Raw genomic sequence first — 13,011 nt, forward strand, 5'->3', positions numbered from 1 at the left:
GCTAGGGAATGTGTGGGTGCGTGAATGTGTGGGCGTGTTGTTTGTACTCGCTGTTCCATTCTGGATAACCTTGCGTCCACTCTAAGCGCCAAGGCGATCAAATCGTTTAGCTTGGTGGGGAGATCCATGGCGTATATCTCCTTTTGGACGCGATCAGCCAGCCCATGCAGGAACATGTCCCACTGCGCCTCCTCGTTCCATTGGCTCTCCGCCGCTAGCGTCCGAACTTCGATAGAAAAGTCTGATACAGATCTCTCCCCTGGCGCAAGTCGGCCAGCACTCTGGCTGCCTCTCTACCGGAGACAGCACGGTCGAAAACTTCGCTTCATCTCCGCGGAGAGTGCTTGAAAAGAGGTGCAGCATTCATCTTGATTCTCCCACACCGCCCGTTCCCCAAAGGGCCGCTCTCCCAGAAAGTAGCGTCAGGACAAAAGCGACCTTGGTTCTTTCATCACAGAATGTTCTGGGTTGTAAAGAAAAATGCATTGAGCATCGTGTTAGAAAAGCTCGGCAAAAATTAGGTTCACCTGAATATAGCTCTGGAACCGGTAGGCGGGGCTCCGACTGGGAGGGGCTGGTGGTGGTTGAGGAATCAGCGGTGCGGGTGGCGCAGTGGGAGCTCGCAGAAGTTGAATTTGCTGGGTGAGTCCGGACACCTGCGCCACTAGAGCCTGGACAGCTGAGCCGTGTCATTGAGATTCTTCTCCTGGTTCTCCATCACGAAGTCTGCTGTTCATCACGCAATTCTTCTAGGCTGTCTGAATTGTTACTCGCTGCTTCCATCTTGTGGTCAGATCGTTCTGTGACGTAATGAAGCTAGGAAGCAAGTTGCAAGTTGACAATTAGTTTATTGACAGTCAAATTGAGAAGATAGGGGAAAAGTCCGGGTGATGGTCTAGTGGCGCAGAGTCTCCAATGGTCAGATGATCGTGGTGAGAAGAGTGAAGAGAAGTGTTGAACAGACACGGCGAATCCGGGTAACAGCAAACAGGACACGAAACAGGGACAACGAGAGAACTGGACTGGAACTCTGAAGAGCGAACAACACCGGACATCACAAACAACGATCTGACAAGGAGATGAGAGAGTGGTGAGAATTTAAAGGGAATGGGAATGAGTAACAGCTGGTGAGAGGAGTGATTGCGGCAGAGCGCTAATCATGGTACAAACAACACGCACTAAGAACAAGGCACGAGACAAGGAAGAGACATAGGATTAAATACCGTGACACTTCCTAACTTGGACTGCCCTTGTTTGGATCGCTGATTTGCGTTTTTGCTTTTTGATGCTTAAAACAATAACATTTATCGAATGACATTATAATTACTTTTGCTATTATGATTTACAGTGTTATGTGAATGAGATGGCAAGACACGCCACTATTTTGCAATTACAATCCAATTCATGTTAAAGGAATATCCAACATAAAAACAATATTACCGCAGTCTTCCCAGTTGAGATCATGGTCATTGGACAGCTCTTAAGACAATTTCTGTAAAAAGACTTGTATGACTCCATAAGAATAAAACACTAACACATAAAACCGCAACATTTGGAGCTTTGTAAATTAGATTTAAGAGGTTAAAAATCCTCATAAATCTGACAGTTGTCAATGGTTCCAGACATTTGCCGAAATTGCTGGGCTTGTGAGCTGCCACTGTTGTCTCCCCATCTGCTAGTGGTTGGTGGCAGGTCATGTGATCCGCCAGCGGCGGCTCCAGCAGCCAGCTAAAGATTGATCCCTTGCTCCTCAATTGCTAAATCGTTCAATGCTCTGAAATGTTAGCGTCCTAAAAAATCTCTCAATACACTGTAAAAACCAGGGAGAGTTGTTGCTCACTCCCTGCTCCTATAACACGGGCAGCCATCTTGATAGGTTGGTTGGATGGATCCTATGACTGTGTCACATGACAAAAATACATAATAATTTTCAGATATATTTGTTTTCACAGAACACACTACATTGTGGAAATGGCATTTTCAAATGTATCCACTTTGGAGTGCATTTTCAAAAATCTCAGTTTTCGTGAACAAAAATTCAGTCTCTGTGTGGATGGAAGGCCAAAACGGAGAGAAAAAGTTGCCTTGTCCACACTAATATGCTTGCATTAGAAAACACAAGCGTATTAGTGTGGACAAGGCATGAGAGTGGCAGTAAATTTGGCAACTTCTCCCATTTTACTAACTTAATCCACCGCTCTCTTTTTGTTTTCCTCTTCTGGAAAGTCATTCAAATGTAATAGTGGATTTTTTTCTTTTGCTTGAGAAGCTAAAATAATATTTGCTGTGATCTCCCATTCACCGCTATTGAAGTTTACTCTGCAAACGTTTACTTCCGCGTTCCAAAACCTGCAGTTGAACGTGATCATCCCTATGCCCTATTCACTTTGAAGGAAAGATCTCTTGATGTGGGTACTCTAAATGGAGCATGAAAGTACTGTATGAATGTACCCTTCACCAATATTATTGTAAAAGGGCTCTTTCTTACTTTTGTTTGGAATGAATTTTCAAGTGGCGTCCCCTTACGGAGTGTGAAAAAGGTCTATGCGAATGCTCGTTAAAGGTGATTGAGTCATAAGTGTCCCAATGTTTAGTGGATCAACACCCTTGCCAGTGCCCGAATTAGTGTTCACGATATACTGATTCACGACATAAGGAGCTGATTGAGACACTGGGACAGACTGACGCCCACCTATAATAAAGTTGTTTAGAGAGTACAGTGATCCTAACATTGAACTTAGGGTTGCAACGGTATGAGATTTTCACTGTATGATAACAGTCTCAGAAAATATCATGGTATACACAATTACTATTATCAGTGAAAACAGAATTTTTCATGTTTTTTCTTGAACACTTTATTATACTTGAAACTTGAGCCTGTGTAAAAAAAGTCTTTGAAAATAAATAGAAAAAATATAAAAAATTAATTTAATTTTTAAAAAACATTAATTTAATATTTAATGTCCTTTTATTGATTTATTTGGAAAATATTCTTGTAATAAGCTGGATAAGAGCAGTCAGATGGTCATTTTCACAAAATAAAACCAACACAACTCCAACATAAACTGGAGGTGGATTTCAGCTGTTTATCGAATGTTTTCTCTCTCACATATTTACAGAATTTCGACATAATTCAGTGTTTTCTGTCCATTAGCAGTTAGTAGAAAGTCAAAGTGGAGATTTTTTTTGTAAATAGGGCTTAAATATTGATCTGATTCTTACCCCACACCTATCATGTCCCTTCTGAAGACATGGATTAAACCACTGGAGTCATTTGAATTACTTCTATGTATTTTTATGTAATATTTGCAGTATATAAAAGGTCTGATCACCATTCACTTAAATTGTATGGACCTACAGAGCTGAAATATTCTTCTAAAAATCTTCATTTGCTTTCAGCAGACGGCATGAGGGTAAGTAAATGATGAGAACATTTTCATTTTTGGGTGAACTATCCCTTTAAATGCAGATCTGTGAGGGAAATTTGGATTCTGAACAATGGTCTGTTTTGAAGGTTGTATTTAATAAGTAAATATTTTAATATTGTCTAGGAATCAATAAGGATTGCAACATGGAAGACATGGAGCAGTCTATAGAGCTATCGACATGCAGCAAACACCTGTTCCTAAGTGATATAATCCATCAACTCATTGAAGCAGAGGGTGAATTTCCCAAAAATCTGACTGAATGTTGTGGAAGAACATTCTTTGTGTATATCACCACATACTAGGCTGTTATGCAAATATGATTTACTTATTCTTTTTTTTTGCCACATCCCTCTCTCTTCTTCTGCCTCCTCTTTGACCAGTAGGTGTCGATATGCATGAAGAATGCGAATCCTCAAAAAACTAAAGAAGAAGAATTCGGTCCTCTTGTGAACGTGCATAGGAGGGCTGGAGAAACTATAGATTTATGGGGAAAAAAGAGCTTAAATATTGATCTGTTTCTCACCCACCATCATATAGCTTCAGACAGGGCCGTAATCACCATATACATTGAGGGGGACATGACATATACCCCCCCAATATTCATAATAGGTCTATTGATATGGGTTTTTCCATGGTTGATTATTAAATTATTACATTGGCTTGATGTAAAGTAGTGCACCTTCCCAGAAGTGGCCGACCTTTCAAAATTCCTCCAAAAGCACAGCAACGACTCATCCAGGAAGTCACAAAAAATCCAAGGACAACATCCAAGGAACTACAGGCCTCTCTTGCATCAATAAAGGTCACTGTGTGTTATATGTAAAAGACAAAGATGGTCACACCAAATATTGATTTAGCTTTATTATGTTTACTGGACTGTGTGTGTGTGTGTGTGTGTGTGTGTGTGTGTGTGTGTGTGTGTGTGTGTGTGTGTGTGTGTGTGTGTGTGTGTGTGTGTGTGTGAGAGAGAGAGAGAGAGAGAAATATTTACTGAATAGAAAATATTAATACAGACTTTTCTGAACATTCAGAAACAAGTGGCCATTGGGATTAGGAGTGTAGATTCCAATAAAAGGAAAGAAGACATAATAATTACTCACCTTTGAATATCATTCTGGATTAAATACTATTCATTATAGAAAAACATGAAACAGGACTGTAATTTTTGTGTCAAGTAGAAACAGTCGAGCATGTTCTGCTGTTACAATGTATTGAATATGCCAAAGAAAGATCAGAGCTTATTACAAAATTAAGATAAATGGGTGAAAACACATTTCATTTACCAAGTCTGCTTAAAAATTCAGCAGGAAAAGGAAAAATATACAATACTGTTTAAAAATATCTCAAAGTAACTTGTGTCATCCTGGATTTACAATCACATTTGGTGGTGTTTTTTTACATTATTGCACTATGGGGGGAGGTTATAATGTTACTGATATGACTAGAGTCATGTAGGTTGTCATGATTTTATAGGTACATGTGGAAATTGCAGTAACTTGCAAGAGACAACTTCGCACTTTGAGCACACAAATACGTGTGTCGTTTATTTAGTAAGAAGAAACGCCAGAATAACAAATGGCCCCGACAAGCGTCCTACGTCATCACCCATACAGAACATTTAAAGGGACCACAATCCCTGAACAGTTATGAGGAAAAACGCTAAGAACAAAGTACTGCATTTATCACCAACAATGTATAGAACTAAATTTAACACAAAGGTGAATTATGTATGTCACAGTCACTACACACGTCCCCCCAGAATTCACCGTATCCGCAGAACCAAACTGTCAATGGGGAGGTGGGCGTATCAACCGACCACAACGACTGCGCTGTACTGGAGGTTGAGGAGACCTCACTGCAGCCGGTGTCCCGTCATGACCCGGGTGTGGGGCATGGAGTGTAGGAGGTTTAGGATCAAGGGGTGGAGGCAGAGCAGGAGGCCGTCCGCGGCGTGGGGGCTGGGCCAGGTCGATGGGCCTGGCCACGTCCAAATGAGCCGGTTTGAGGCGGTCGATAGAAAGTCGCTCCGGTTTGGCGCCTCTGTCCACCACAAAATGTTTGTCCCCCGTCTCCAGAACCCGGAATGGGCCCTCATAGGGCGGACGTAGCGGTCCCCTGTGGGCATCGTGGCGAATGAAAACGTAGTCAGCCGTCTGAAGTCCAGCGGGGATGTGTGACTGAGGGAGGCCGTGACCTAAAGTTGGAACAGGTGCGAAAAGCCTTGCATTGTCCAGTAGAGTAGACCGCTGGAAAGTAGCAGACCAGGGAACAGTGGCACTAGGGACAAACTCCCCCGGTACCCGCAGTGGCTGTCCATAAACAAGCTCCGCGGATGAGGACTGAAGGTCCTCCTTTGGTGCAGTCCTGATGCCCAGCAACATCCATGGCAGCTTGTCGACCCAGTTGCAGTCTTTGAGGCTGGCACGCAGGGCAGCCTTCATTGACCTATGAAAACGTTCACAGAGTCCGTTGTGATATGCGGTCGTGCGGTGGAGTTTCACTCCGAGGCTCTGTGCGACAGCGCCCACAGCTCAGACGTGAACTGCGCGCCTCGGTCAGAGGATATGTCCGAAGGAGTGCCGAAACGGGCAACCCAGGTGCCAATAAATGCCCGTGTCATCTCGACAGACGCCATTGACATCAAAGGCACAACCTCGGGCCAGCGGGTGGTCCTGTCAACCATGGTGAACAGATATGTGAAACCGTGAGAGGAGAGCAGAGGACCAACCAGGTCCACGTTTATATGATCAAAACGTCTCTCCGGAACCGGGAACAAACCTAACGGGGCTTTAGTGTGGCGGTGGACTTTGGCTCGTTGGCACTCAACACAGATGTTAGCCCAATCCCTAACGTCCTTCTTGAGGCCGTGCCAAACAAACTTAGCTGCAACCAGTCTCTGTGACGCTTTCGAACCTGGGTGGGAGAGACCATGGATGGCGTCAAAAACTTGTCGTCTCCATCCCAAGGGAACGACTGTCCGAGAACTACCTGTGGAGATGTCACACAGGAGCGTGGTGCCGGCATCGCCAAAAACCACATCCTCGATCTGCAGACCTGTAGTCGAGGTCCTCAGGAGTTGCATGTCCGGGTCTGTGGCCTGAGTGGCCGCCATGCGGTTGTAATCCAAACCCAGGTGGACTGCCCCCACCACAACCCGTGATAGGCAGTCAGCCATGTGGTTGGTCTTACCAGCAACGTGCTGCAAGTCCGTGGTGAACTCCGAAATGTAGGACAGATGACGTTGCTGGCGGGCGGACCACGGTTCAGCCACCTTGGCCATGGCAAAAGTCAACGGCTTGTGGTCCACAAACGCAGTGAAGTGTCGGCCTTCCAGCAGGGAACGAAAATGTCGGATGGCGAGGTAGAGACCCAGCAGCTCCCGGTCGAAAGTGCTGTACTTCCGCTCACAGGGGCGCAGCTGACGGCTAAAGAAAGCCAGCGGCTGCCAGGCACCACCTACCCACTGCTCGTAGACAGCACCGATAGCATAGTCTGAGGCATCCGAGGTGATGGCGATGGGGGCTGTTGGAGAAGGATGCGCCAACATGGTGGCGTTCGCTAGGGCTGCCTTAGTGGCGGCAAAAGCCCTGTCTCTACTCTCAGTCCAGTCCACAACGTGCTGTGGTTTACCTTTCAAGGCCTCGTGCAAAGGCCGCATGAGCAGAGCAGCTCGAGGGATGAAGCGGTGGTAAAAATTCACCATGCCGAGGAACTCTTGCAGGGATTTGACAGTGAGCGGGCGTGGGAACTGTGTGACTGCCTCCACCTTTGATGGGAGGGGGACCGCCCCGTCCTTAGTGACTCTGTGTCCAAGGAAGTCAATGGTGGAGAGGCTGAACTGGCACTTGGTGGGGTTGACAATCAATCCATGTTGGCTAAGCCGCTCAAAAAGAGTTTGGAGGTGCGCCAGCGTGCTGAGACTTGGACGTGCTCGCTACTAGAATGTCATCCAAGTACACAAAAAGAAAAGGCAGGTCCCGCAAAACAGAGTCCATGAGGCGTTGAAAAGTTTGGGCGGCGTTTTTAAGGCTGAACGGCATGCGCAGGAACTCAAACAGACCAAACGGCGTGATCACCGCCGTTTTGGGGATGTCCAGTGGATGTACCGTCACCTGATGATATCCACGAACAAGGTCCACCTTAGAAAAAATCACCTTGCCAGACAGGTGTGCTGAAAAATCCTGTATGTTCGGGACTGGGTATCGGTCAGGCGCCTCATTAAGGCACCGGTAGTCGCCACACGGGCGCCAGCCGCTACCAGGTTTGGGGACGATGTGGAGGGGCGATGCCCATGGGCAGTCGGATCGGCAAACTATTCCCAGGCGTTCCATGTTCGCAAACTCAGCCTTTGCAACGGCAAGCTTGGTTGGGTCGAGGCGCCGAGCGCGGGCGTAGACGGGTGGACCAGTGGTAGCGAGATGGTGCTCCACACCATGCTTCACGGCAGATGCAGAGAAAGTGGGCTGAGTGAGGGCTGGGAAACTGGCAAGCAGACGGTGGAAATCATCAGAAGTTGAAAGCATGCTAGACAGCCGTATGGAGTCGGTCCCGCTGAGCGTGCATGTATAAGAGCAAAACGTGACAGCGTCAATCAGACGGCGATTCTTTACATCCACCAACAGTCCATGTGCACACAAAAAATCAGCGCCGAGAAGGGGAACGGCAACCATTGCGGTAACAAAGTTCCAGCCCAAGTGCTGTCCTCCTAAACACAATTCGATGTACCTCGTTCCATATGTGCGGATGGGGCTACCATTGGCAGCTTCCATAGGGGGGCCGTGGCTGTCGGTCACCATGTTCAAACGGGATGCAGGCAGGACGCTCCTCTGTGCTCCTGTGTCGCACAGAAAACGTCATCCAGAGATGCTGTCGTGGATGAAAAGCAGCCTGCCTACGCGGCCGACGCTCATGGCCACTACTGAGCGCCGGCCCCGGCGTTTCCCGACCCGCTGAAACTGCATGGTGAGCGAAATATGTTAGCCTTGGTTCCAAACTTAGCATGGTAGAAACACAAGCCTGGAAGTTGTTGAGGGCCAGAAGACAACTGCCACTGAGAAGTGGTTGCCGTGACGAAGGTGGAGTCGTCACGTGTCACCGAAGCGATGTGCGCAGGAAAAAGCGCGTCCGCACAATGTCCGTGACTCGCCAGGAAAAATGTATCAGCTTCCTCAGCCAGTCTCCGACAGTCAGTGATTGTGGTGTTGGCTAATGCAGCTCTCACTTGTGAAGGCAGCTGATGCAGGAAAAGCTGGATGAACAGAAAATCAGGTCTGTGCTCTCCCAAAAGATCCAGCATGCGGTCCATGAGCTCGGACGGTTTGCTGTCACCCAGTCCTTGAAGGGAGAAAAGCCTGCCGGCTCTCTCAGTGTCCGACAGTCCGAACGTTTTCAACAGGTGGGCTTTGAGTGCTGCATACTCTCGTTTTCCGGAGGATTTGTTAGAAGGCTCACCACTCTGGATGCCATTGAATTACCGAGAGCCGACACTACGTAGTAGTATTTTGTTGTCTCCGCGGTGATCTCACGCAGCGTGAACTGCACTTCAGTCTGTGCGAACCATGCCGATGCGGACGATTCCCAGAATTCGGGGAGTTTGAGTGTGACAGCGTTCGCAGTCATGGTCGTGTTGTGTCACTGGATACGTCCAGCAGACTAATGTCGGGGTCACCAGTGTGGAAATTGCAGTAACTTGCAAGAGACAACTTCGCACTTTGAGCACACAAATACGTGTGGCGTTTATTTAGTAAGAAGAAACACCAGAATAACAAATGGCGCCGACAAGCGTCCTACGTCATCACCCATACAGAACATTTAAAGGGACCACGATCCCTGAACAGTTATGAGGAAAAACGCTAAGAACAAAGTACTGCATTTATCACCAACAATGTATAGAACTAAATTTAACACAAAGGTGAATTATGTATGTCACAGTCACTACATACATATGTTTCAAATTACAATTATTTTCTTTAGGAGTAAAACATTTTTAAATGGGTTAAACATGTATCAGTGCTCATTTATTTGAGTCATGAAGATCCGGTGTCGTGTGTTTATAGTGATGCTCCACACGTTTGTCCAGTTGGTGGCAGTAATGCAACAAAAGCTGGATTAACAATCGACAATAAACAGCACAAGAAGAAAAAGATTCTCTTTCATCTCTTTTATTTCTTCAGTGAATGCACAAGTTTTATTTCCAGTGTTTATTTTGGGTGGGAGAATTGTGAGTTGTCTGTAAGGCAGTAAAACTCCAGGAAAAAATGAAATCTGTGTGACACTGTTGTAATGATGTTTATTAAAGAGGAGAGTGAAGATATGGCTTATCCAGAAGCATGCAGAATTAAAACCGAACACACTGACGAACAAACAGGTTGGTGTTCATTCTTCATTAAAAAAACATTTTAAGATGAAATTATTATATTTAATTAATTCAAAATGTTTTGTGTTAGTGTTTGGTTTAGGGAGTGGGTTAGAGTCAGTTTATAGTCATTATAGTACGTTTAATATAAAAACAACAGAAGAAATGTCATTTAGATAGCATAGTAAACATGTTTACATCTCTTTTACATCTTTTGACTGAAAGTTTTTGCATGTTTAAATAAAAATAAATATTTAATGAAACTAATTGTAAACATATTTCCAGTACATTCTGTAAATCGTTTCAAAGCAGCTTTACAGAACATTATGATATTACTGAAAATCTGTCTGTATGTCTGTAATGTCTTAAAGTCATCATTGTGCAGTTTGATGAAAATATGATTGTAGATTATAACTTGGACTTCAATAGAATATTAAGATATATATCAGATTATTTTTTTTTTTATTGTCACCTTTTCTCCCAATTTGGATTGCCCTATTCCCACTACTTAGTAGGTCCTCGTGGTGGTACGGTTACTCACCTCAGTTCGTGTGGTGGAGGAGAAGTCTCAGTTGCCTCCACCTCTGAGACCATCAATCCGCGCATCTTATCACGTGACTCATTGTGCACGACACCGCAGAGACTCTCCACGATCAACGCACAACTCATCACACGCCCCACTGAGAGCGAGAACCACTAATTGCGACCACTAGGAGGTTACCCAATGTGACTCTACCCTCCCTAGCAATCGGGACAATTTGTTTGCTTTGGAGACCTGGCTGGAGTCACTCAACACACCCTGAATTCTAACTCTGGATTGAGACTCCAGGGGTGGTAGTCTGCATCAATACTCACTGAGCTACCCAGTCTCCTCCCAAGATATATAGCAGATGTTAAAATAAAAAAAAAAACATTTCATTACAATGCCCTATTCTGGTGGCATTTTTGCCTTGTGGACCCCTGAATTTCTAACCTTGGACCTGGGTACACGGATGCTCATAGTTTTAGCAGTCCATACATCTGTTCTCAGCATTTTGTAATTGTCAAAAAATCTGTGTACAGCGTATGAAATTAGCATCTGCCAGTGCGGGTGTTTCATGCGCAGTGGCCGGTAATTTAGCTTATCTACCCACTTCTGTGGTGGGAAACATGTAAGACGCATGCATTATATGTTATATAGCCTTGTATAATATGTTATATTTTATATTCTAATATATATACATATCAGTTCTGGAAAAAATTACTAGACCACTGCAAAATTATCAGTTTCTCTGGATTTACTATTTATAGGTATGTATTTGACAATTTTTTTTTTTTTATTATATAAAGTACCAACAACTTTTCCCCCAAATTTCAAATAAAAATCTTGTCATTTATAGCATTTATTTGCAGAAAATAACAACTGGTCAAAATAAAATAAAAGATGCAGTGTTTTCTGACCTCTAAAATGCAAAGAAAACAATTTCATGTTCATTTTTAAACAACACAATAATGTTTTAACTGAGAACAATTTCAGAAATCAATATTTGGTGGAATAATCCTGATTTTCAATCACATCTTTCATGCATCTTGGCATGCTCTCTACCAGTCTTTCACATTGTGTTTGGAGACTTTGTCACTCAAAAATTCAAGCAGCTCAGCTTTGTTTAATGGCTTGTGGCCATACATCTTGCTCTTGATTACATTCCAGAGGTTTTCATTTGGGTTCAGGTCTAGAGAATGGGCTGGTATGACAGGGTCTTGATCCGGTGGTCTTCCATCCACACCTTGATTGACCTGGCTGTGTGTTATGGAGCATTGTCCTCCTGGAAAAACGAATCCTCAGTTGGAGTACATTGTCAGAGTAGAAGGAAGCAAGGAAGCAAGTTTTCTTCCAGGATAACCTTGTTCGTGCCTTGAGTCATGCGTCCTTCACAAAGACTAATCTGCCCAAATCATCACTGATCATTCAGGCCACAGTGTCGCGCACCTACTGTGAAATTTGGTGGAGGATCTGTGATTATTTTCGAATTTGCTGCCTTAATTTTTGCGCCAGGAGTGGCATAAACCCAACAGCAATGCGAAAGACTGGTAGAGAGCATGCCAAGATGCATGAATGCTGTGATTTAAAATCAGGGTTATTCCAACATATATTTATTTCTGAACTCTTAAAACATTAGTACTGTGTTGTTTAAAAATTGGACATTTGGTGGTCAAACAAGTTTTTGTTTTTTTCTGTTAACATACTGTATGTAACAATGTGGGTGGTTACGGGGGTGTCGTAAGGGGGCAGTAAGGGAAGGGGTCAAGAGCTACTTCCTAAACACACTGAAGGGTGAGGGTCGAAATCCCTTGTCTCTTCAGATATATCAATACATATATATATCCTTTTATATCAATATCTATCTATATATTCTGTTGCTTAACTTCTTTAATAAAATGATGAATTAACTATATGCATGATCACATAATCAATTTTATTTTTCTTATGCATAACTGAAATATACGCTGAATCATATGTGTGTTAAGAGTTAATTTTTGATTTCATGCACATTCCTTGAAGCCTCTCTCTCTGTTCTGCACGGAGGCTGACTTGAAGGTCGTCTTGGGAATAAGCTTGAGATGAGACAGCAGGGAGAATGTTAAACATATGTTCCAGATGTATTCTGTGGTTGATTTTTACCTGTCCATGACTAATTATATGATTTAAAATCCTATGTGATAGCACTTGAATAAGTAGAAGTGTAAATTTTCTCTTATTATTTCTTTCCTCTCCTTTGCCTGAGGGGTGAATATTTCTTATCTCACTGTTTTGGTTAAAATGACCTGATAAATGTGTGCTCTGGTTCCCTTGTACGCAGAGAAACACTGTCGTTCGTCAGTGTTTCGGTGTGCGTGATTGACCTTCTACCCAGGTTTTGAACCCAGGGAGACACAGCAGGCAGACTCGAAGACGCCGAGACCATCTGCGAGGTCACTTCAGATGTAAATCTCGGGCCAGGACGACAATTGCGCTGATTAATGTTGATGTGCTATAGCTATCTATATGTTGTGACTTTATGCTCTGTTAGCCAATCAGGAGTGAAATAATAGAATGTACTCCTTGCAAATGGTATAATTGATGTAAGATTTTGTGTAATGTATGATTTGGCTTTCGATCTCCTCGTGAGACTTTCCTCTGGCTCTACCAATTTCACTGCAAACTATTCTTCAGTAAATTTTGGAACTGTTATACCCCTAACAGTTTGG

The 13,011-nt window shown here is 44.0% G+C and overlaps 1 pseudogene; it reads left to right on the top strand.

Moving 5' to 3' along the window:
• Positions 1 to 9,692: 9,692 nt before the first annotated feature.
• The window catches only part of LOC127647435 (gastrula zinc finger protein XlCGF57.1-like), an 80,962-nt pseudogene continuing 77,643 nt past the window's right edge, over positions 9,693 to 13,011 (top strand).

The sequence above is a fragment of the Xyrauchen texanus genome, chromosome 8 (assembly GCF_025860055.1).
Source record: "Xyrauchen texanus isolate HMW12.3.18 chromosome 8, RBS_HiC_50CHRs, whole genome shotgun sequence".
Taxonomy (NCBI): domain Eukaryota; kingdom Metazoa; phylum Chordata; class Actinopteri; order Cypriniformes; family Catostomidae; genus Xyrauchen; species Xyrauchen texanus.